General features: G+C 37.2%; 11 non-coding genes across 11 annotated transcripts; all 11 read left to right on the forward strand.

Moving 5' to 3' along the window:
• The first annotated feature begins 5,633 nt into the window (after nucleotides 1-5,633).
• On the forward strand, nucleotides 5,634-5,706 carry TRNAF-GAA (transfer RNA phenylalanine (anticodon GAA)). Its single transcript has one exon. It is a non-coding gene; the product is annotated as a tRNA-Phe (tRNA).
• A 3,001-nt stretch (nucleotides 5,707-8,707) lies between these two features.
• On the forward strand, nucleotides 8,708-8,790 carry TRNAL-CAG (transfer RNA leucine (anticodon CAG)). The gene has a single exon. It is a non-coding gene; the product is annotated as a tRNA-Leu (tRNA).
• A 1,935-nt stretch (nucleotides 8,791-10,725) lies between these two features.
• On the forward strand, nucleotides 10,726-10,808 carry TRNAL-CAG (transfer RNA leucine (anticodon CAG)). Its single transcript has one exon. It is a non-coding gene; the product is annotated as a tRNA-Leu (tRNA).
• Nucleotides 10,809-11,675: 867 nt separating this feature from the next.
• TRNAF-GAA (transfer RNA phenylalanine (anticodon GAA)) lies at nucleotides 11,676-11,748 on the forward strand. Its single transcript has one exon. It is a non-coding gene; the product is annotated as a tRNA-Phe (tRNA).
• Nucleotides 11,749-12,743: 995 nt separating this feature from the next.
• TRNAL-CAG (transfer RNA leucine (anticodon CAG)) lies at nucleotides 12,744-12,826 on the forward strand. The gene has a single exon. It is a non-coding gene; the product is annotated as a tRNA-Leu (tRNA).
• An 867-nt stretch (nucleotides 12,827-13,693) lies between these two features.
• On the forward strand, nucleotides 13,694-13,766 carry TRNAF-GAA (transfer RNA phenylalanine (anticodon GAA)). The gene has a single exon. It is a non-coding gene; the product is annotated as a tRNA-Phe (tRNA).
• Nucleotides 13,767-15,711: 1,945 nt separating this feature from the next.
• On the forward strand, nucleotides 15,712-15,784 carry TRNAF-GAA (transfer RNA phenylalanine (anticodon GAA)). The gene has a single exon. It is a non-coding gene; the product is annotated as a tRNA-Phe (tRNA).
• A 995-nt stretch (nucleotides 15,785-16,779) lies between these two features.
• TRNAL-CAG (transfer RNA leucine (anticodon CAG)) lies at nucleotides 16,780-16,862 on the forward strand. The gene has a single exon. It is a non-coding gene; the product is annotated as a tRNA-Leu (tRNA).
• Nucleotides 16,863-18,797: 1,935 nt separating this feature from the next.
• TRNAL-CAG (transfer RNA leucine (anticodon CAG)) lies at nucleotides 18,798-18,880 on the forward strand. Its single transcript has one exon. It is a non-coding gene; the product is annotated as a tRNA-Leu (tRNA).
• An 867-nt stretch (nucleotides 18,881-19,747) lies between these two features.
• Nucleotides 19,748-19,820, forward strand: TRNAF-GAA (transfer RNA phenylalanine (anticodon GAA)). The gene has a single exon. It is a non-coding gene; the product is annotated as a tRNA-Phe (tRNA).
• A 1,922-nt stretch (nucleotides 19,821-21,742) lies between these two features.
• TRNAF-GAA (transfer RNA phenylalanine (anticodon GAA)) lies at nucleotides 21,743-21,815 on the forward strand. The gene has a single exon. It is a non-coding gene; the product is annotated as a tRNA-Phe (tRNA).
• The last annotated feature ends 3,555 nt before the right edge of the window (nucleotides 21,816-25,370 follow it).

Raw genomic sequence — 25,370 nt, forward strand, 5'->3', positions numbered from 1 at the left:
AAGAGCCGTACCTTCTTTCCAACTATTTATATAGACGGCACGTCTTGTGCTACATCCTGTCCAGCATCCATTATAGTTTTATTAATTAATGTAATTTATGAAAAGAATAATGAAGAAAAAGATGAATATGACATGGAGGTATATAAGTAAACAGAACCGGAGGAGACAGGAAATAAATAGCTCAGACTGATAATCTACAGTATTTATCGTTATATGGTGAGGGGACATAATTATCATCATCATCTTTTAAGCCTCAAAGCTCATACTTTTATACACAATCTACTACATGCAAGGACTCCTGGAAATGCCAGGAGACAGATACCCTAGTAAACAGCTCGCCCCCCCCACAAAAATACAGTAGAGAAACAACATCTCTCACCCAGACAGAGGTTGAGGATACTCCTCTCAAATTCCTGGTGGGTCCCGATGCAATCAGAAGATTGATCAGGGACATTGATCTACTTGCTGAAGAAGTATGTAGTCTTTTTTTTTTTTTTTTTTTTTTACAGGACACATCTGTAGATCATGTGGGCGTTGAACTAATGGCACTGATCCCAGACTCAATATTGGCAGGCTGAAAATCCAGTTTGTAAAGGTGGGGCCGAAGCCAGTAGCCCTGCTGCCAAGGAAATTGCAATATTCATCCTATTTCACCCTCCATTTCATAATTTGCAATTATTTCTATGAAGTTATGGATAATACATGACTTATGTGCTGTCAATGAAGTTATAGTACTGAACACATCTATGGTACCAAATCCACACACTATGTTTTTTTTTATCAATTCTATTTATTTTTCTATGGTTTACGGTGATTGACCTGGCCAATGCTTTCTTCAGTTTATTTCTACATGCTGCAAGCCAGTACCTGTTTGTTTTCACATGAGGGCCAGCAATATATTTGGATTATGATGCCTCAAGGGGCACAGTATAGCCTCTCTATGTTCACCCGAGCCATGACCACGGTCCTGGAGCCCTGGAAGAGGATACATCCCACAGCCACTTCGTTTTACAATATATATGGATGACCTCTTCCCCTGACTGAAGACAGCCAAGCCAATACTGCTCTTCTACACATGCAACCTTTTTATAATTATTTCAAGACTTTCCAAGAAGGTAATCAGTGTGTTTTATATACTAAATTGCAATCACATTTTCACAGCTCTAGGACTGCCAGGCTATACCGAACTGTTTTGTCTGTTTGTCATGAAGAAGCCTGACCATGTAAATGGAGTCCTAACACAGCTTCACGGAGGAAGACAATGCCCTCCTGGCTTCTACTCTCCAAGACTTGACCAAGTGGCTCGTGGAGTCCCAACTTGCATGAGAACCGTGTTTGCAACCCACCTGTGCTGGACAAAGCTTCTGATATTTTTATGGGTCACCAGTTGAAGATCCTGGCCCAAAGCACCTGTCTGCAATGCCCTACTCTGCTCCCGGACGTCACCATCTCCAGATGTGCTGTCCATAATTCAGCTACTCTTCTACCTCTGCCAAAGGGGGGAGGAAGATGGAGGATGAAAACCACATCTCTGACACATTAGTGGAAGAGGTAGTCGACTCTGAAATGGCTGAACGCGATTGTCTTGCTGTCATGAGGCAAGAGAACACCTGGAAGATCCTGACCTGATGCTCATTGTGGATAGACCAAGGTATGCAGACCAAGAAGGCCGTTCGCACACTGGTATAGCAGTAGCCACAGAAGTAACTTGCTGCCAGCAAAACCACTGCCTATATCCAAAAGGACTGCAGGCCTTGACAGAAGCATACGAGAGGTCCACTCAACATGAAGCTATCAAGATCAATCTGGAGAGAAAGAGACTTCATCACGGCTAACGGAACGCCGGTCAGACACCACAAAGCCATGCAAGAATTAATGGAGTCCTTGTTGATGCCAGGAAGAGTTGCGGTGGTAAAAGTAAAAGCACACACACTGGAGACACTTCAAGGGAAGCAGTGGGCAACAGGCTAGCTGAAGTAACAGCAAAAGAAGCAGCAGTAATACCGGTTGACACGGAAACAGAGGAAAAGGAATAACACTCCAGAAACAAGTATCCAAGGAAGAAAAGAAGAAATGGACCTAAGATGAAGTTATACAGGATGAAATACACCTAAGGATGAACAAGGAAAATTTAAGGCCTCGAACAAAACTTTACATACTTGATGCTATACAGGAAACAGGGGTCATAGCATAAGAGTTTAGTCTTTCCCTTGGGTCACATACACGCACAAGTATAATTGCCTATATGTAGACTAAGTTTAAAAACATGTGACTAAAATGCATTTTCGAGTCTTTTCATCCATCCCAGATCCTGAGGACATAGGAGCCCACCAGATCCTGCCCGGTGACTGAGTCCTCATCACCAAGAGGTTCAACAGACGTACCCTTGAACCTAGAGATGACAGCCTGTTCCAAGTCCTGTCAACTATCGCAGCAGTCCATGGGTCCTCGCTTCCCACTGCAAGGAGATGCCGGATCCAGAGTCCAGTAGCGGCTGCCACTCTTCATCCATCTGGCACTTATCCTTCTCCTAGCTCAAGGGGTAGTCAATCACCAAGGGGTAGTCACTCATGAGAAGGGCATACTGACTTTCTGGTATAATGTCTCCACCCCAAGAGTAACATATCAATTTGACTACTGTCTCACAATAAGAATGTCCAGGCCCCATGGCACAGTTTCATATCAGGTTTAATACACAATTCATCTGTGTCACTACTGCTGAAATAGGGGAAGGTTCAAACTGGGAGGATTAGTCTCTTGTTGGGTGGCACACTGGTGAAAGTGACTGGAGACATCAACCAGCCCAGGCCCTACAGCGAAGGGACAAATGGGGAATAAGCCTATTAAGTCGCATGACCCTGTCCAAAGCCCATTTTAAGGGTCAGAGTGGCCTTCCAGATTCAATACTCCCTGTCACTGCCACTCACTGCCCCAAGGAGGGATGCATAGTTCTGTACCTTACTATTGACAACCCTTCAGAGTATGAGCAAGGGTTATATGTACTAGGCTCAAGTACTAAACTTGGGAGGGAAAATGGTGACACAAAAGGTAAATTTTGGCTAAGAAGCATAGATACCAGTGGGGGCACACAGGGAGCACCTGACAAATTCAAAGTCGAGAACGAGACAATAGTTGTGTTTAAACCCACCATCCCCGCAAATAAGAATGCAAAGCGGATAAACTATTTATACAATAATCAACAACGGTTTATAAAATACACTGGGGATGCCATGAAGGCAATTATTGACCCATTAAGTTTGCAAAAGTTATTTTATGTCCTTTGATCATATTTTCTTTAATTCTATGCTGCATAGTGCCATGCCTTAAGAAAATGATGATGAAAACTATGGAAACCACAGTGATGACCATGCATGCCGATTTTGAAGATCCCCTGTATGAAAGATGTCCCAATGAAAACATGCAAGCACCACCTCCGGAATATGCCTGCTTGAAGCAAGCCAATGAGGGAAAGTCCAGGATCTGACTTCCTCCTGTGCAAAGTCCGTTAGGAGGGGGTCCATCTACTAGAGATGGGTCGTCTCGTATATACGGTGAAGATTAGTTAGTTAGGTTCCAGCAATGTTGAGATAGGTAGGCTGGGAGGACAGATCGATAGGTTCGACGAGATTAGGATTTTGATTTTGCATATCTCCAAAGGAGGGACTGTTAAGGGAAGAATATATGGCACATGAATATATACAAGAATCAAAACTGTATCACTATATGGACGCTTTGCTGGATATTGGGATCATGTTGCTTTAAGATACTTCTGATTTTCTTATATTTTCTTATATTTTCTTAGAGTTGTTTCTGTATGGTATCATTCACCTAAGCTTCACCAAATATTGAATAAACTGGGTGGACCAGGGTAAGCCAAGCTAGAAAACAATACTTGTGTATATAAGTATTGTTTAGCAATGTGGGAGCAGTAAACGGTAACCCAGAAGTGTACATAATGATTGTGTAGCGACCTGAGAAAAGCAAATAGTAACTGGAAATATGTCCATGATGTAACTGATGATGTAGCTCAAATTCTGTTATAAAAGCTGTACACGTTTGATTAAAGACAGAGAAGAATCATACTGACACGATACCCTCTTGTCTTGTGTATTCTTTCCTCGAGTATACGTATACCTTGTGCCAAAGCTACAATTCGGCCACAGACAATTAAGACGGGTCGCACCTTAGTGTGACAGAATCATCACTTGCAATGCTGGATGGTTCAGAGTGAAAACACCTATAGGCTGACAATAGTAATTGCAGGTGTTGATTAACTCATTGTGCAAAATAATTTCTAAAATGTGGTCACTTTGGGAGGTTTTCTGCTGTTTTGGTACTCTGCAAATTTCATCTGCAAGGTATTCCTGCAAAATCTGCATTGCAAAACCCAAATAGGGCTCTTCCTTTCAAAGCCCTGCTGTGTGGCCAAACAGTAGTTTCTGAAGAAATGTGGTGCATCACCGCATTTGTGAGAAATCTAACATTTCTAATATCCAAACAAAATAAATGGAGGTTTAAAAATTAATGCAGACGAAAAGTACGCATATAAAAAATGTTATTTATTGACTTTTTTGGGGTGGTGTGACAAGTTTTTAATCACAAGGAATGGTAACATTTCTGCTGACTAGCATGGAAGGAGTAAAGTTCCAATTGCATATCGAAGCGGTCTAAGGCAAGCGGTCTAAGGCGAGCGGTCTAATACCGAGCGGTCTAAGGTGCTGCGTTCAGGTCGCAGTCTCCCCTCGAGGCGTGGGTTCAAATCCCACTTCTGACATTTAATTTCAAGAAACTTTATCTTCATTTATTGATTAGATGAGGTCAAACAAAACTTAGTAATGTGGTTTTGAAAAATTTCCTGAGAGTCTTTGGAGTGAATCTGAATTTGTCCTCTCAAAAAAGAACTCTAGGAACATCAAACAGATTTTTTGTGCATATGTCTGTTGTTCTTTTGGCACTAGAAAAATCCTTTGGACAGTCAATGAGGAGGGACTATTTCACCTCTTTGTGTTCTCTGTCCCTATTAGGGTAGGGAATCAACCTTCTACAGTGCTGTCATGAAATATATCTAGAAACGGATTTGCTGGTAAGTCTACTTTCATAGTTTTCACCTCATACATCAATAGACCATAACGATACTTAATAAACAAAAACTTAACAAGTAGGTAATCATAGTTTAAAAAATGTGAAATGCCCATGTCATTCTGACATGTTTCAGCACATTTTGGGACAAATGGTCTCACTTTTAACAATCAATAAAATATTTTCTCTAAATTTTTGTCTCTTTTTTGCTCCAATTGTTTGCATCTCATAAAAAATAAAACTTGATGTAACATTATGCATGCAAATTGTGTTTTATGTGCGACCATGACCTATTCTAGAAGCACAGGGTCAGAATTATACTGGTGCATGGAGACAAACTGAAAATGTAAAAATTCAATGGCAAAATTGCTGTCTTTTTCTACTCATTCACAAATAGTTAATGAATGTTATTAAATATGTACAGCAAAATGGAAGGCGTTTCAAATAGAAATCATGCTTCAAAAACAGTCAAATGAAAAATTATAATATATCCCTCCAGGTGTGACACTTGACATTTGCAGAGTGTCAAACCCCCCAGAAAATGTATAGATATGGCCGAAATAGCTCAGTTGGGAGAGCGTTAGACTGAAGATCTAAAGGTCCCTGGTCCAATCCCGGGTTTCGGCAAAATGCTTTTTCTTCACCGTTTACATTTTAAGGAGATATTAAACAAAGCACATGGACTGATCATGATCAAAAGGCCTAAAAATCTTAACTATCTACAGAAAACAAAATGTTAAAAATTTGAGAAACGGTAACTTTTTCCTTTTGAACACATGAATGTTTTTTAGTAATTTTTCCTCTATTTTGTTTTATTTCAGATTGACTTAGCTGTAAGAGGATTAAAAGGTAACCTGATAGCTGAAACAGACAGCACTTATCAGACACTAGCTGAATGATTATAGTCAGCTTGTTTGACTTTGAAACACTGAGGCATTACTGAGACAAATGTCCTTAAAAAATATGCTGTGGACAAAGTCAAAAAGGCAAAAAACACAAGCTCCACACAGGTCCGTCATCTTTAATTTGAAATATAGGAGGTTTCTACTTTAATGGTGAGACAAAGCATCTACATATTTGACATTGCTCCAGTGAGTAGAGCCCACTTAAAAATGTATGGGTTGCTTGTCTCTGCAAGCAAAAGCTGGGCACTAAACTGGCGTACTTGCAATGCTGGATGGTTCAGAGTGAAAACACCTATAGGCTGACAATAGTAATTGCAGGTGTTGATTAACTCATTGTGCAAAATAATTTCTAAAATGTGGTCACTTTGGGAGGTTTTCTGCTGTTTTGGTACTCTGCAAATTTCATCTGCAAGGTATTCCTGCAAAATCTGCATTGCAAAACCCAAATAGGGCTCTTCCTTTCAAAGCCCTGCTGTGTGGCCAAACAGTAGTTTCTGAAGAAATGTGGTGCATCACCGCATTTGTGAGAAATCTAACATTTCTAATATCCAAACAAAATAAATGGAGGTTTAAAAATTAATGCAGACGAAAAGTACGCATATAAAAAATGTTATTTATTGACTTTTTTGGGGTGGTGTGACAAGTTTTTAATCACAAGGGATGGTAACATTTCTGCTGACTAGCATGGAAGGAGTTAAGTTCCAATTGCATATCGAAGTCAGGTTGGCCGAGCGGTCTAAGGCGCTGCGTTCAGTTCGCAGTCTTCCCTGGAGGCGTGGGTTCAAATCCCACTTCTGACATCAACATTTAATTTCAAGAAACTTTATCTTCATTTATTGATTAGATGAGGTCAAACAAAACTTAGTAATGTGGTTTTGAAAAATTTCCTGAGAGTCTTTGGAGTGAATCTGAATTTGTCCTCTCAAAAAAGAACTCTAGGAACATCAAACAGGTTTTTTTGTGCATATGTCTGTTGTTCTTTTGGCACTAGAAAAAGCCTTTGGACAGTCAATGAGGAGGGACTATTTCACCTCTTTGTGTTCTCTGTCCCTATTAGGGTAGGGAATCAACCTTCTAAAGTGCTGTCATGAAATATATCTAGAAACGGATTTGCTGGTAAGTCTACTTTCATAGTTTTCACCTCATACATCAATAGACCATAACGATACTTAATTAACAAAAACTTAACAAGTAGGTAATCATAGTTTAAAAAATGTGAAATGCCCATGTCCTTCTGACATGTTTCAGCACATTTTGGGACAAATGGTCTCACTTTTAACAATCAATAAAATATTTTCTCTAAATTTTTGTCTCTTTTTTGCTCCAATTGTTTGCATCTCATAAAAAATAAAACTTGATGTAACATTATGCATGCAAATTGTGTTTTATGTGCGACCATGACCTATTCTAGAAGCACAGGGTCAGAATTATACTGGTGCATGGAGACAAACTGAAAATGTAAAAATTCAATGGCAAAATTGCTGTCTTTTTCTACTCATTCACAAATAGTTAATGAATGTTATTAAATATGTACAGCAAAATGGAAGGCGTTTCAAATAGAAATCATGCTTCAAAAAACAGTCAAATGAAAAATTATAATATATCCCTCCAGGTGTGACACTTGACATTTGCAGAGTGTCAAACCCCCCAGAAAATGTATAGATATGGCCGAAATAGCTCAGTTGGGAGAGCGTTAGACTGAAGATCTAAAGGTCCCGGGTTTCGGCAAAATGCTTTTTCTTCACCGTTTACATTTTAAGGAGTTATTAAACAAAGCACATGGACTGATCATGATCAAAAGGCCTAAAAATCTTAACTATCTACAGAAAACAAAATGTTAAAAATTTGAGAAACGGTAACTTTTTCCTTTTGAACACATGAATGTTTTTTAGTAATTTTTCCTCTATTTTGTTTTATTTCAGATTGACTTAGCTGTAAGAGGATTAAAAGGTAACCTGATAGCTGAAAAAGACAGCACTTATCAGACACTAGCTGAATGATTATAGTCAGCTTGTTTGACTTTGAAACACTGAGGCATTACTGAGACAAATGTCCTTAAAAAATATGCTGTGGACAAAGTCAAAAAGGCAAAAAACACAAGCTCCACACAGGTCCATCATCTTTAATTTGAAATATAGGAGGTTTCTACTTTAATGGTGAGACAAAGCATCTACATATTTGACATTGCTCCAGTGAGTAGAGCCCACTTAAAAATGTATGGGTTGCTTGTCTCTGCAAGCAAAAGCTGGGCACTAAACTGGCATACTTGCAATGCTGGATGGTTCAGAGTGAAAACACCTATAGGCTGACAATAGTAATTGCAGGTGTTGATTAACTCATTGTGCAAAATAATTTCTAAAATGTGGTCACTTTGGGAGGTTTTCTGCTGTTTTGGTACTCTGCAAATTTCATCTGCAAGGTATTCCTGCAAAATCTGCATTGCAAAACCCAAATAGGGCTCTTCCTTTCAAAGCCCTGCTGTGTGGTCAAACAGTAGTTTCTGAAGAAATGTGGTGCATCACGGCATTTGTGAGAAATCTAACATTTCTAATATCCAAACAAAATAAATGGAGGTTTAAAAATTAATGCAGACGAAAAGTACGCATATAAAAAATGTTATTTATTGACTTTTTTGGGGTGGTGTGACAAGTTTTTAATCACAAGGGATGGTAACATTTCTGCTGACTAGCATGGAAGGAGTTAAGTTCCAATTGCATATCGAAGTCAGGATGGCTGAGTGGTCTAAGGCGCTGCGTTCAGGTCGCAGTCTTCCCTGGAGGCGTGGGTTCAAATCCCACTTCTGACATCAACATTTAATTTCAAGAAACTTTATCTTCATTTATTAATTAGATGAGGTCAAACAAAACTTAGTAATGTGGTTTTGAAAAATTTCCTGAGAGTCTTTGGAGTGAATCTGAATTTGTCCTCTCAAAAAAGAACTCTAGGAACATCAAACAGGTTTTTTTGTGCATATGTCTGTTGTTCTTTTGGCACTAGAAAAATCCTTTGGACAGTCAATGAGGAGGGACTATTTCACCTCTTTGTGTTCTCTGTCCCTATTAGGGTAGGGAATCAACCTTCTACAGTGCTGTCATGAAATATATCTAGAAACGGATTTGCTGGTAAGTCTACTTTCATAGTTTTCACCTCATACATCAATAGACCATAACGATACTTAATTAACAAAAACTTAACAAGTAGGTAATCATAGTTTAAAAAATGTGAAATGCCCATGTCCTTCTGACATGTTTCAGCACATTTTGGGACAAATGGTCTCACTTTTAACAATCAATAAAATATTTTCTCTAAATTTTTGTCTCTTTTTTGCTCCAATTGTTTGCATCTCATAAAAAATAAAACTTGATGTAACATTATGCATGCAAATTGTGTTTTATGTGCGACCATGACCTATTCTAGAAGCACAGGGTCAGAATTATACTGGTGCATGGAGACAAACTGAAAATGTAAAAATTCAATGGCAAAATTGCTGTCTTTTTCTACTCATTCACAAATAGTTAATGAATGTTATTAAATATGTACAGCAAAATGGAAGGCGTTTCAAATAGAAATCATGCTTCAAAAAACAGTCAAATGAAAAATTATAATATATCCCTCCAGGTGTGACACTTGACATTTGCAGAGTGTCAAACCCCCCAGAAAATGTATAGATATGGCTGAAATAGCTCAGTTGGGAGAGCGTTAGACTGAAGATCTAAAGGTCCCTGGTCCAATCCCGGGTTTCGGCAAAATGCTTTTTCTTCACCGTTTACATTTTAAGGAGATATTAAACAAAGCACATGGACTGATCATGATCAAAAGGCCTAAAAATCTTATCTATCTACAGAAAACAAAATGTTAAAAATTTGAGAAACGGTAACTTTTTCCTTTTGAACACATGAATGTTTTTTAGTAATTTTTCCTCTATTTTGTTTTATTTCAGATTGACTTAGCTGTAAGAGGATTAAAAGGTAACCTGATAGCTGAAACAGACAGCACTTATCAGACACTAGCTGAATGATTATAGTCAGCTTGTTTGACTTTGAAACACTGAGGCATTACTGAGACAAATGTCCTTAAAAAATATGCTGTGGACAAAGTCAAAAAGGCAAAAAACACAAGCTCCACACAGGTCCGTCATCTTTAATTTGAAATATAGGAGGTTTCTACTTTAATGGTGAGACAAAGCATCTACATATTTGACATTGCTCCAGTGAGTAGAGCCCACTTAAAAATGTAAGGGTTGCTTGTCTCTGCAAGCAAAAGCTGGGCACTAAACTGGCATACTTGCAATGCTGGATGGTTCAGAGTGAAAACACCTATAGGCTGACAATAGTAATTGCAGGTGTTGATTAACTCATTGTGCAAAATAATTTCTAAAATGTGGTCACTTTGGGAGGTTTTCTGCTGTTTTGGTACTCTGCAAATTTCATCTGCAAGGTATTCCTGCAAAATCTGCATTGCAAAACCCAAATAGGGCTCTTCCTTTCAAAGCCCTGCTGTGTGGCCAAACAGTAGTTTCTGAAGAAATGTGGTGCATCACCGCATTTGTGAGAAATCTAACATTTCTAATATCCAAACAAAATAAATGGAGGTTTAAAAATTAATGCAGACGAAAAGTACGCATATAAAAAATGTTATTTATTGACTTTTTTGGGGTGGTGTGACAAGTTTTTAATCACAAGGGATGGTAACATTTCTGCTGACTAGCATGGAAGGAGTTAAGTTCCAATTGCATATCGAAGTCAGGATGGCTGAGTGGTCTAAGGCGCTGCGTTCAGGTCGCAGTCTTCCCTGGAGGCGTGGGTTCAAATCCCACTTCTGACATCAACATTTAATTTCAAGAAACTTTATCTTCATTTATTGATTAGATGAGGTCAAACAAAACTTAGTAATGTGGTTTTGAAAAATTTCCTGAGAGTCTTTGGAGTGAATCTGAATTTGTCCTCTCAAAAAAGAACTCTAGGAACATCAAACAGGTTTTTTTGTGCATATGTCTGTTGTTCTTTTGGCACTAGAAAAATCCTTTGGACAGTCAATGAGGAGGGACTATTTCTCCTCTTTGTGTTCTCTGTCCCTATTAGGGTAGGGAATCAACCTTCTACAGTGCTGTCATGAAATATATCTAGAAACGGATTTGCTGGTAAGTCTACTTTCATAGTTTTCACCTCATACATCAATAGACCATAACGATACTTAATTAACAAAAACTTTACAAGTAGGTAATCATAGTTTAAAAAATGTGAAATGCCCATGTCCTTCTGACATGTTTCAGCACATTTTGGGACAAATGGTCTCACTTTTAACAATCAATAAAATATTTTCTCTAAATTTTTGTCTCTTTTTTGCTCCAATTGTTTGCATCTCATAAAAAATAAAACTTGATGTAACATTATGCATGCAAATTGTGTTTTATGTGCGACCATGACCTATTCTAGAAGCACAGGGTCAGAATTATACTGGTGCATGGAGACAAACTGAAAATGTAAAAATTCAATGGCAAAATTGCTGTCTTTTTCTACTCATTCACAAATAGTTAATGAATGTTAATAAATATGTACAGCAAAATGGAAGGCGTTTCAAATAGAAATCATGCTTCAAAAAACAGTCAAATGAAAAATTATAATATATCCCTCCAGGTGTGACACTTGACATTTGCAGAGTGTCAAACCCCCCAGAAAATGTATAGATATGGCCGAAATAGCTCAGTTGGGAGAGCGTTAGACTGAAGATCTAAAGGTCCCTGGTCCAATCCCGGGTTTCGGCAAAATGCTTTTTCTTCACCGTTTACATTTTAAGGAGATATTAAACAAAGCACATGGACTGATCATGATCAAAAGGCCTAAAAATTTTAACTATCTACAGAAAACAAAATGTTAAAAATTTGAGAAACAGTAACTTTTTCCTTTTGAACACATGAATGTTTTTTAGTAATTTTTCCTCTATTTTGTTTTATTTCAGATTGACTTAGCTGTAAGAGGATTAAAAGGTAACCTGATAGCTGAAACAGACAGCACTTATCAGACACTAGCTGAATGATTATAGTCAGCTTGTTTGACTTTGAAACACTGAGGCATTACTGAGACAAATGTCCTTAAAAAATATGCTGTGGACAAAGTCAAAAAGGCAAAAAACACAAGCTCCACACAGGTCCGTCATCTTTAATTTGAAATATAGGAGGTTTCTACTTTAATGGTGAGACAAAGCATCTACATATTTGACATTGCTCCAGTGAGTAGAGCCCACTTAAAAATGTATGGGTTGCTTGTCTCTGCAAGCAAAAGCTGGGCACTAAACTGGCATACTTGCAATGCTGGATGGTTCAGAGTGAAAACACCTATAGGCTGACAATAGTAATTGCAGGTGTTGATTAACTCATTGTGCAAAATAATTTCTAAAATGTGGTCACTTTGGGAGGTTTTCTGCTGTTTTGGTACTCTGCAAATTTCATCTGCAAGGTATTCCTGCAAAATCTGCATTGCAAAACCCAAATAGGGCTCTTCCTTTCAAAGCCCTGCTGTGTGGCCAAACAGTAGTTTCTGAAGAAATGTGGTGCATCACCGCATTTGTGAGAAATCTAACATTTCTAATATCCAAACAAAATAAATGGAGGTTTAAAAATTAATGCAGACGAAAAGTACGCATATAAAAAATGTTATTTATTGACTTTTTTGGGGTGGTGTGACAAGTTTTTAATCACAAGGGATGGTAACATTTCTGCTGACTAGCATGGAAGGAGTTAAGTTCCAATTGCATATCGAAGTCAGGATGGCCGAGCGGTCTAAGGCGCTGCGTTCAGTTCGCAGTCTTCCCTGGAGGCGTGGGTTCAAATCCCACTTCTGACATCAACATTTAATTTCAAGAAACTTTATCTTAATTTATTGATTAGATGAGGTCAAACAAAACTTAGTAATGTGGTTTTGAAAAATTTCCTGAGAGTCTTTGGAGTGAATCTGAATTTGTCCTCTCAAAAAAGAACTCTAGGAACATCAAACAGGTTTTTTAGTGCATATGTCTGTTGTTCTTTTGGCACTAGAAAAATCCTTTGGACAGTCAATGAGGAGGGACTATTTCACCTCTTTGTGTTCTCTGTCCCTATTAGGGTAGGGAATCAACCTTCTAAAGTGCTGTCATGAAATATATCTAGAAACGGATTTGCTGGTAAGTCTACTTTCATAGTTTTCACCTCATACATCAATAGACCATAACGATACTTAATTAACAAAAACTTAACAAGTAGGTAATCATAGTTTAAAAAATGTGAAATGCCCATGTCCTTCTGACATGTTTCAGCACATTTTGGGACAAATGGTCTCACTTTTAACAATCAATAAAATATTTTCTCTAAATTTTTGTCTCTTTTTTGCTCCAATTGTTTGCATCTCATAAAAAATAAAACTTGATGTAACATTATGCATGCAAATTGTGTTTTATGTGCGACCATGACCTATTCTAGAAGCACAGGGTCAGAATTATACTGGTGCATGGAGACAAACTGAAAATGTAAAAATTCAATGGCAAAATTGCTGTCTTTTTCTACTCATTCACAAATAGTTAATGAATGTTATTAAATATGTACAGCAAAATGGAAGGCGTTTCAAATAGAAATCATGCTTCAAAAAACAGTCAAATGAAAAATTATAATATATCCCTCCAGGTGTGACACTTGACATTTGCAGAGTGTCAACCCCCCCAGAAAATGTATAGATATGGCCGAAATAGCTCAGTTGGGAGAGCGTTAGACTGAAGATCTAAAGGTCCCTGGTCCAATCCCGGGTTTCGGCAAAATGCTTTTTCTTCACCGTTTACATTTTAAGGAGATATTAAACAAAGCACATGGACTGATCATGATCAAAAGGCCTAAAAATCTTAACTATCTACAGAAAACAAAATGTTACAAATTTGAGAAACGGTAACTTTTTCCTTTTGAACACATGAATGTTTTTTAGTAATTTTTCCTCTATTTTGTTTTATTTCAGATTGACTTAGCTGTAAGAGGATTAAAAGGTAACCTGATAGCTGAAACAGACAGCACTTATCAGACACTAGCTGAATGATTATAGTCAGCTTGTTTGACTTTGAAACACTGAGGCATTACTGAGACAAATGTCCTTAAAAAATATGCTGTGGACAAAGTCAAAAAGGCAAAAAACACAAGCTCCACACAGGTCCGTCATCTTTAATTTGAAATATAGGAGGTTTCTACTTTAATGGTGAGACAAAGCATCTACATATTTGACATTGCTCCAGTGAGTAGAGCCCACTTAAAAATGTATGGGTTGCTTGTCTCTGCAAGCAAAAGCTGGGCACTAAACTGGCATACTTGCAATGCTGGATGGTTCAGAGTGAAAACACCTATAGGCTGACAATAGTAATTGCAGGTGTTGATTAACTCATTGTGCAAAATAATTTCTAAAATGTGGTCACTTTGGGAGGTTTTCTGCTGTTTTGGTACTCTGCAAATTTCATCTGCAAGGTATTCCTGCAAAATCTGCATTGCAAAACCCAAATAGGGCTCTTCCTTTCAAAGCCCTGCTGTGTGGCCAAACAGTAGTTTCTGAAGAAATGTGGTGCATCACCGCATTTGTGAGAAATCTAACATTTCTAATATCCAAACAAAATAAATGGAGGTTTAAAAATTAATGCAGACGAAAAGTACGCATATAAAAAATGTTATTTATTGACTTTTTTGGGGTGGTGTGACAAGTTTTTAATCACAAGGGATGGTAACATTTCTGCTGACTAGCATGGAAGGAGTTAAGTTCCTATTGCATATCGAAGTCAGGATGGCCGAGCGGTCTAAGGCGCTGCGTTCAGGTCGCAGTCTTCCCTGGAGGCGAGGGTTCAAATCCCACTTCTGACATCAACATTTAATTTCAAGAAACTTTATCTTCTTTTATTGATTAGATGAGGTCAAACAAAACTTAGTAATGTGGTTTTGAAAAATTCCCTGAGAGTCTTTGGAGTGAATCTGAATTTGTCCTCTCAAAAAAGAACTCTAGGAACATCAAACAGGTTTTTTTGTGCATATGTCTGTTGTTCTTTTGGCACTAGAAAAATCCTTTGGACAGTCAATGAGGAGGGACTATTTCACCTCTTTGTGTTCTCTGTCCCTATTAGGGTAGGGAATCAACCTTCTACAGTGCTGTCATGAAATATATCTAGAAACGGATTTGCTGGTAAGTCTACTTTCATAGTTTTCACCTCATACATCAATAGACCATAACGATACTTAATTAACAAAAACTTAACAAGTAGGTAATCATAGTTTAAAAAATGTGAAATGCCCATGTCCTTCTGACATGTTTCAGCACATTTTGGGACAAATGGTCTCACTTTTAACAATCAATAAAATATTTTCTCTAAATTTTTGTCTCTTTTTTGCTCCAATTGTTTGCATCTCATAAAAAATAAAACTTGATGTAACATTATGCATGCAAATTGTGTTTTATGTGCGACCATGACCTATTCTAGAAGCACAGGGTCAGAATTATACTGGTGCATGGAGACAAACTGAAAATGTAAAAATTCAATGGCAAAATTGCTGTCTTTTTCTACTCATTCACAAATAGTTAATGAATGTTATTAAATATGTACAGCAAAATGGAAGGCGTTTCAAATAGAAATCATGCTTCAAAAAACAGTCAAATGAAAAATTATAATATATCCCTCCAGGTGTGACACTTGACATTTGCAGAGTGTCAACCCCCCCAGAAAATGTATAGATATGGCCGAAATAGCTCAGTTGGGAGAGCGTTAGACTGAAGATCTAAAGGTCCCTGGTCCAATCCCGGGTTTCGGCAAAATGCTTTTTCTTCACCGTTTACATTTTAAGGAGATATTAAACAAAGCACATGGACTGATCATGATCAAAAGGCCTAAAAATCTTAACTATCTACAGAAAACAAAATGTTAAAAATTTGAGAAACGGTAACTTTTTCCTTTTGAACACATGAATGTTTTTTAGTAATTTTTCCTCTATTTTGTTTTATTTCAGATTGACTTAGCTGTAAGAGGATTAAAAGGTAACCTGATAGCTGAAACAGACAGCACTTATCAGACACTAGCTGAATGATTATAGTCAGCTTGTTTGACTTTGAAACACTGAGGCATTACTGAGACAAATGTCCTTAAAAAATATGCTGTGGACAAAGTCAAAAAGGCAAAAAACACAAGCTCCACACAGGTCCGTCATCTTTAATTTGAAATATAGGAGGTTTCTACTTTAATGGTGAGACAAAGCATCTACATATTTGACATTGCTCCAGTGAGTAGAGCCCACTTAAAAATGTATGGGTTGCTTGTCTCTGCAAGCAAAAGCTGGGCACTAAACTGGCATACTTGCAATGCTGGATGGTTCAGAGTGAAAACACCTATAGGCTGACAATAGTAATTGCAGGTGTTGATTAACTCATTGTGCAAAATAATTTCTAAAATGTGGTCACTTTTGGAGGTTTTCTGCTGTTTTGGTACTCTGCAAATTTCATCTGCAAGGTATTCCTGCAAAATCTGCATTGCAAAACCCAAATAGGGCTCTTCCTTTCAAAGCCCTGCTGTGTGGCCAAACAGTAGTTTCTGAAGAAATGTGGTGCATCACTGCATTTGTGAGAAATCTAACATTTCTAATATCCAAACAAAATAAATGGAGGTTTAAAAATTAATGCAGACGAAAAGTACGCATATAAAAAATGTTATTTATTGACTTTTTTGGGGTGGTGTGACAAGTTTTTAATCACAAGGGATGGTAACATTTCTGCTGACTAGCATGGAAGGAGTTAAGTTCCAATTGCATAGCGAAGTCAGGATGGCCGAGCGGTCTAAGGCGCTGTGTTCAGGTCGCAGTCTTCCCTGGAGGCGTGGGTTTAAATCCCACTTCTGACATCAACATTTAATTTCAAGAAACTTTATCTTCATTTATTGATTAGATGAGGTCAAACAAAACTTAGTAATGTGGTTTTGAAAAATTTCCTGAGAGTCTTTGGAGTGAATCTGAATTTGTCCTCTCAAAAAAGAACTCTAGGAACATCAAACAGGTTTTTTTGTGCATATGTCTGTTGTTCTTTTGGCACTAGAAAAATCCTTTGGACAGTCAATGAGGAGGGACTATTTCACCTCTTTGTGTTCTCTGTCCCTATTAGGGTAGGGAATCAACCTTCTACAGTGCTGTCATGAAATATATCTAGAAACGGATTTGCTGGTAAGTCTACTTTCATAGTTTTCACCTCATACATCAATAGACCATAACGATACTTAATTAACAAAAACTTAACAAGTAGGTAATCATAGTTTAAAAAATGTGAAATGCCCATGTCCTTCTGACATGTTTCAGCACATTTTGGGACAAATGGTCTCACTTTTAACAATCAATAAAATATTTTCTCTAAATTTTTGTCTCTTTTTTGCTCCAATTGTTTGCATCTCATAAAAAATAAAACTTGATGTAACATTATGCATGCAAATTGTGTTTAATGTGCGACCATGACCTATTCTAGAAGCACAGGGTCAGAATTATACTGGTGCATGGAGACAAACTGAAAATGTAAAAATTCAATGGCAAAATTGCTGTCTTTTTCTACTCATTCACAAATAGTTAATGAATGTTATTAAATATGTACAGCAAAATGGAAGGCGTTTCAAATAGAAATCATGCTTCAAAAAACAGTCAAATGAAAAATTATAATATATCCCTCCAGGTGTGACACTTGACATTTGCAGAGTGTCAAACCCCCCAGAAAATGTATAGATATGGCCGAAATATCTCAGTTGGGAGAGCGTTAGACTGAAGATCTAAAGGTCCCTGGTCCAATCCCGGGTTTCGGCAAAATGCTTTTTCTTCACCGTTTACATTTTAAGGAGATATTAAACAAAGCACATGGACTGATCATGATCAAAAGGCCTAAAAATCTTAACCATCTACAGAAAACAAAATGTTAAAAATTGGAAAAACGGTAACTTTTTCCTTTTGAACACATGAATGTTTTTTAGTAATTTTTCCTCTATTTTGTTTTATTTCAGATTGACTTAGCTGTAAGAGGATTAAAAGGTAACCTGATAGCTGAAACAGACAGCACTTATCAGACACTAGCTGAATGATTATAGTCAGCTTGTTTGACTTTGAAACACTGAGGCATTACTGAGACAAATGTCCTTAAAAAATATGCTGTGGACAAAGTCAAAAAGGCAAAAAACACAAGCTCCACACAGGTCCGTCATCTTTAATTTGAAATATAGGAGGTTTCTACTTTAATGGTGAGACAAAGCATCTACATATTTGACATTGCTCCAGTGAGTAGAGCCCACTTAAAAATGTATGGGTTGCTTGTCTCTGCAAGCAAAAGCTGGGCACTAAACTGGCATACTTGCAATGCTGGATGGTTCAGAGTGAAAACACCTATAGGCTGACAATAGTAATTGCAGGTGTTGATTAACTCATTGTGCAAAATAATTTCTAAAATGTGGTCACTTTTGGAGGTTTTCTGCTGTTTTGGTACTCTGCAAATTTCATCTGCAAGGTATTCCTGCAAAATCTGCATTGCAAAACCCAAATAGGGCTCTTCCTTTCAAAGCCCTGCTGTGTGGCCAAACAGTAGTTTCTGAAGAAATGTGGTGCATCACTGCATTTGTGAGAAATCTAACATTTCTAATATCCAAACAAAATAAATGGAGGTTTAAAAATTAATGCAGACGAAAAGTACGCATATAAAAAATGTTATTTATTGACTTTTTTGGGGTGGTGTGACAAGTTTTTAATCACAAGGGATGGTAACATTTCTGCTGACTAGCATGGAAGGAGTTAAGTTCCAATTGCATAGCGAAGTCAGGATGGCCGAGCGGTCTAAGGCGCTGTGTTCAGGTCGCAGTCTTCCCTGGAGGCGTGGGTTTAAATCCCACTTCTGACATCAACATTTAATTTCAAGAAACTTTATCTTCATTTATTGATTAGATGAGGTCAAACAAAACTTAGTAATGTGGTTTTGAAAAATTTCCTGAGAGTCTTTGGAGTGAATCTGAATTTGTCCTCTCAAAAAAGAACTCTAGGAACATCAAACAGGTTTTTTTGTGCATATGTCTGTTGTTCTTTTGGCACTAGAAAAATCCTTTGGACAGTCAATGAGGAGGGACTATTTCACCTCTTTGTGTTCTCTGTCCCTATTAGGGTAGGGAATCAACCTTCTACAGTGCTGTCATGAAATATATCTAGAAACGGATTTGCTGGTAAGTCTACTTTCATAGTTTTCACCTCATACATCAATAGACCATAACGATACTTAATTAACAAAAACTTAACAAGTAGGTAATCATAGTTTAAAAAATGTGAAATGCCCATGTCCTTCTGACATGTTTCAGCACATTTTGGGACAAATGGTCTCACTTTTAACAATCAATAAAATATTTTCTCTAAATTTTTGTCTCTTTTTTGCTCCAATTGTTTGCATCTCATAAAAAATAAAACTTGATGTAACATTATGCATGCAAATTGTGTTTAATGTGCGACCATGACCTATTCTAGAAGCACAGGGTCAGAATTATACTGGTGCATGGAGACAAACTGAAAATGTAAAAATTCAATGGCAAAATTGCTGTCTTTTTCTACTCATTCACAAATAGTTAATGAATGTTATTAAATATGTACAGCAAAATGGAAGGCGTTTCAAATAGAAATCATGCTTCAAAAAACAGTCAAATGAAAAATTATAATATATCCCTCCAGGTGTGACACTTGACATTTGCAGAGTGTCAAACCCCCCAGAAAATGTATAGATATGGCCGAAATAGCTCAGTTGGGAGAGCGTTAGACTGAAGATCTAAAGGTCCCTGGTCCAATCCCGGGTTTCGGCAAAATGCTTTTTCTTCACCGTTTACATTTTAAGGAGATATTAAACAAAGCACATGGACTGATCATGATCAAAAGGCCTAAAAATCTTAACTACAGAAAACAAAATGTTAAAAATTTGAAAAACGGTAACTTTTTCCTTTTGAACACATGAATGTTTTTTAGTAATTTTTCCTCTATTTTGTTTTATTTCAGATTGACTTAGCTGTAAGAGGATTAAAAGGTAACCTGATAGCTGAAACAGACAGCACTTATCAGACACTAGCTGAATGATTATAGTCAGCTTGTTTGACTTTGAAACACTGAGGCATTACTGAGACAAATGTCCTTAAAAAATATGCTGTGGACAAAGTCAAAAAGGCAAAAAACACAAGCTCCACACAGGTCCGTCATCTTTAATTTGAAATATAGGAGGTTTCTACTTTAATGGTGAGACAAAGCATCTACATATTTGACATTGCTCCAGTGAGTAGAGCCCACTTAAAAATGTATGGGTTGCTTGTCTCTGCAAGCAAAAGCTGGGCACTAAACTGGCATACTTGCAATGCTGGATGGTTCAGAGTGAAAACACCTATAGGCTGACAATAGTAATTGCAGGTGTTGATTAACTCATTGTGCAAAATAATTTCTAAAATGTGGTCACTTTGGGAGGTTTTCTGCTGTTTTGGTACTCTGCAAATTTCATCGGCAAGGTATTCCTGCAAAATCTGCATTGCAAAACCCAAATAGGGCTCTTCCTTTCAAAGCCCTGCTGTGTGGCCAAACAGTAGTTTCTGAAGAAATGTGGTGCATCACCGCATTTGTGAGAAATCTAACATTTCTAATATCCAAACAAAATAAATGGAGGTTTAAAAATTAATGCAGACGAAAAGTACGCATATAAAAAATGTTATTTATTGACTTTTTTGGGGTGGTGTGACAAGTTTTTAATCACAAGGGATGGTAACATTTCTGCTGACTAGCATGGAAGGAGTTAAGTTCCAATTGCATATCGAAGTCAGGATGGCCGAGCGGTCTAAGGCGCTGCGTTCAGGTCGCAGTCGTCCCTGGACTTCTGACATCAACATTTATTTTCAAGAAACTTTATCTTCATTTATTGATTAGATGAGGTCAAACAAAACTTAGTAATGTGGTTTTGAAAAATTTCCTGAGAGTCTTTGGAGTGAATCTGAATTTGTCCTCTCAAAAAAGAACTCTAGGAACATCAAACAGGTTTTTTTGTGCATATGTCTGTTGTTCTTTTGGCACTAGAAAAATCCTTTGGACAGTCAATGAGGAGGGACTATTTCACCTCTTTGTGTTCTCTGTCCCTATTAGGGTAGGGAATCAACCTTCTACAGTGCTGTCATGAAATATATCTAGAAACGGATTTGCTGGTAAGTCTACTTTCATAGTTTTCACCTCATACATCAATAGACCATAACGATACTTAATTAACAAAAACTTAACAAGTAGGTAATCATAGTTTAAAAAATGTGAAATGCCCATGTCCTTCTGACATGTTTCAGCACATTTTGGGACAAATGGTCTCACTTTTAACAATCAATAAAATATTTTCTCTAAATTTTTGTCTCTTTTTTGCTCCAATTGTTTGCATCTCATAAAAAATAAAACTTGATGTAACATTATGCATGCAAATTGTGTTTTATGTGCGACCATGACCTATTCTAGAAGCACAGGGTCAGAATTATACTGGTGCATGGAGACAAACTGAAAATGTAAAAATTCAATGGCAAAATTGCTGTCTTTTTCTACTCATTCACAAATAGTTAATGAATGTTATTAAATATGTACAGCAAAATGGAAGGCGTTTCAAATAGAAATCATGCTTCAAAAAACAGTCAAATGAAAAATTATAATATATCCCTCCAGGTGTGACACTTGACATTTGCAGAGTGTCAAACCCCCCAGAAAATGTATAAATATGGCCGAAATAGCTCAGTTGGGAGAGCGTTAGACTGAAGATCTAAAGGTCCCTGGTCCAATCCCGGGTTTCGGCAAAATGCTTTTTCTTCACCGTTTACATTTTAAGGAGATATTAAACAAAGCACATGGACTGATCATGATCAAAAGGCCTAAAAATCTTAACTATCTACAGAAAACAAAATGTTAAAAATTTGAGAAACGGTAACTTTTTCCTTTTGAACACATGAATGTTTTTTAGTAATTTTTCCTCTATTTTGTTTTATTTCAGATTGACTTAGCTGTAAGAGGATTAAAAGGTAACCTGATAGCTGAAACAGACAGCACTTATCAGACACTAGCTGAATGATTATAGTCAGCTTGTTTGACTTTGAAACACTGAGGCATTACTGAGACAAATGTCCTTAAAAAATATGCTGTGGACAAAGTCAAAAAGGCAAAAAACACAAGCTCCACACAGGTCCGTCATCTTTAATTTGAAATATAGGAGGTTTCTACTTTAATGGTGAGACAAAGCATCTACATATTTGACATTGCTCCAGTGAGTAGAGCCCACTTAAAAATGTATGGGTTGCTTGTCTCTGCAAGCAAAAGCTGGGCACTAAACTGGCATACTTGCAATGCTGGATGGTTCAGAGTGAAAACACCTATAGGCTGACAATAGTAATTGCAGGTGTTGATTAACTCATTGTGCAAAATAATTTCTAAAATGTGGTCACTTTGGGAGGTTTTCTGCTGTTTTGGTACTCTGCAAATTTCATCTGCAAGGTATTCCTGCAAAATCTGCATTGCAAAACCCAAATAGGGCTCTTCCTTTCAAAGCCCTGCTGTGTGGCCAAACAGTAGCTTCTGAAGAAATGTGGTGCATCACCGCATTTGTGAGAAATCTAACATTTCTAATATCCAAACAAAATAAATGGAGGTTTAAAAATTAATGCAGACGAAAAGTACGCATATAAAAAATGTTATTTATTGACTTTTTTGGGGTGGTGTGACAAGTTTTTAATCACAAGGGATGGTAACATTTCTGCTGACTAGCATGGAAGGAGTTAAGTTCCAATTGCATATCGAAGTCAGGATGGCCGAGCGGTCTAAGGCGCTGCGTTCAGGTGGCAGTCTCTGTTAAAAATTTGAGAAACGGTAACTTTTTCCTTTTGAACACATGAATGTTTTTTAGTAATTTTTCCTCTATTTTGTCGCAGTCGCAGGTCACAGTCTTCCCTGGAGGCGTGGGTTCAAATCCCACTTCTGACATCAACATTTAATTTCAAGAAACTTTATCTTCATTTATTGATTAGATGAGGTCAAACAAAACTTAGTAATGTGGTTTTGAAAAATTTCCTGAGAGTCTTTGGAGTGAATCTGAATTTGTCCTCTCAAAAAAGAACTCTAGGAACATCAAACAGGTTTTTTTGTGCATATGTCTGTTGTTCTTTTGGCACTAGAAAAATCCTTTGGACAGTCAATGAGGAGGGACTATTTCACCTCTTTGTGTTCTCTGTCCCTATTAGGGTAGGGAATCAACCTTCTACAGTGCTGTCATGAAATATATCTAGAAACGGATTTGCTGGTAAGTCTACTTTCATAGTTTTCACCTCATACATCAATAGACCATAACGATACTTAATTAACAAAAACTTAACAAGTAGGTAATCATAGTTTAAAAAATGTGAAATGCCCATGTCATTCTGACATGTTTCAGCACATTTTGGGACAAATGGTCTCACTTTTAACAATCAATAAAATATTTTCTCTAAATTTTTGTCTCTTTTTTGCTCCAATTGTTTGCATCTCATAAAAAATAAAACTTGATGTAACATTATGCATGCAAATTGTGTTTTATGTGCGACCATGACCTATTCTAGAAGCACAGGGTCAGAATTATACTGGTGCATGGAGACAAACTGAAAATGTAAAAATTCAATGGCAAAATTGCTGTCTTTTTCTACTCATTCACAAATAGTTAATGAATGTTATTAAATATGTACAGCAAAATGGAAGGCGTTTCAAATAGAAATCATGCTTCAAAAAACAGTCAAATGAAAAATTATAATATATCCCTCCATGTGTGACACTTGACATTTGCAGAGTGTCAAACCCCCCAGAAAATGTATAGATATGGCCGAAATAGCTCAGTTGGGAGAGCGTTAGACTGAATATCTAAAGGTCCCTGGTCCAATCCCGTGTTTTGGCAAAATGCTTTTTCTTCACCGTTTACATTTTAAGGAGATATTAAACAAAGCACATGGACTGATCATGATCAAAAGGCCTAAAAATCTTAACTATCTACAGAAAACAAAATGTTAAAAATTTGAGAAACGGTAACTTTTTCCTTTTGAACACATGAATGTTTTTTAGTAATTTTTCCTCTATTTTGTTTTATTTCAGATTGACTTAGCTGTAAGAGGATTAAAAGGTAACCTGATAGCTGAAACAGACAGCACTTATCAGACACTAGCTGAATGATTATAGTCAGCTTGTTTGACTTTGAAACACTGAGGCATTACTGAGACAAATGTCCTTAAAAAATATGCTGTGGACAAAGTCAAAAAGGCAAAAAACACAAGCTCCACACAGGTCCGTCATCTTTAATTTGAAATATAGGAGGTTTCTACTTTAATGGTGAGACAAAGCATCTACATATTTGACATTGCTCCAGTGAGTAGAGCCCACTTAAAAATGTATGGGTTGCTTGTCTCTGCAAGCAAAAGCTGGGCACTAAACTGGCATACTTGCAATGCTGGATGGTTCAGAGTGAAAACACCTATAGGCTGACAATAGTAATTGCAGGTGTTGATTAACTCATTGTGCAAAATAATTTCTAAAATGTGGTCACTTTGGGAGGTTTTCTGCTGTTTTGGTACTCTGCAAATTTCATCTGCAAGGTATTCCTGCAAAATCTGCATTGCAAAACCCAAATAGGGCTCTTCCTTTCAAAGCCCTGCTGTGTGGCCAAACAGTAGTTTCTGAAGAAATGTGGTGCATCACCGCATTTGTGAGAAATCTAACATTTCTAATATCCAAACAAAATAAATGGAGGTTTAAAAATTAATGCAGACGAAAAGTACGCATATAAAAAATGTTATTTATTGACTTTTTTGGGGTGGTGTGACAAGTTTTTAATCACAAGGGATGGTAACATTTCTGCTGACTAGCATGGAAGGAGTTAAGTTCCAATTGCATATCGAAGTCAGGATGGCCGAGCGGTCTAAGGCGCTGCGTTCAGGTCGCAGTCGTCCCTGGACTTCTGACATCAACATTTATTTTCAAGAAACTTTATCTTCATTTATTGATTAGATGAGGTCAAACAAAACTTAGTAATGTGGTTTTGAAAAATTTCCTGAGAGTCTTTGGAGTGAATCTGAATTTGTCCTCTCAAAAAAGAACTCTAGGAACATCAAACAGGTTTTTTTGTGCATATGTCTGTTGTTCTTTTGGCACTAGAAAAATCCTTTGGACAGTCAATGAGGAGGGACTATTTCACCTCTTTGTGTTCTCTGTCCCTATTAGGGTAGGGAATCAACCTTCTAAAGTGCTGTCATGAAATATATCTAGAAACGGATTTGCTGGTAAGTCTACTTTCATAGTTTTCACCTCATACATCAATAGACCATAACGATACTTAATTAACA

The sequence above is a fragment of the Dendrobates tinctorius genome, unplaced genomic scaffold (assembly GCF_039654945.1).
Source record: "Dendrobates tinctorius isolate UK_male_01 unplaced genomic scaffold, ASM3965494v1 ptg000350l, whole genome shotgun sequence".
Taxonomy (NCBI): Eukaryota; Metazoa; Chordata; class Amphibia; order Anura; family Dendrobatidae; genus Dendrobates; species Dendrobates tinctorius.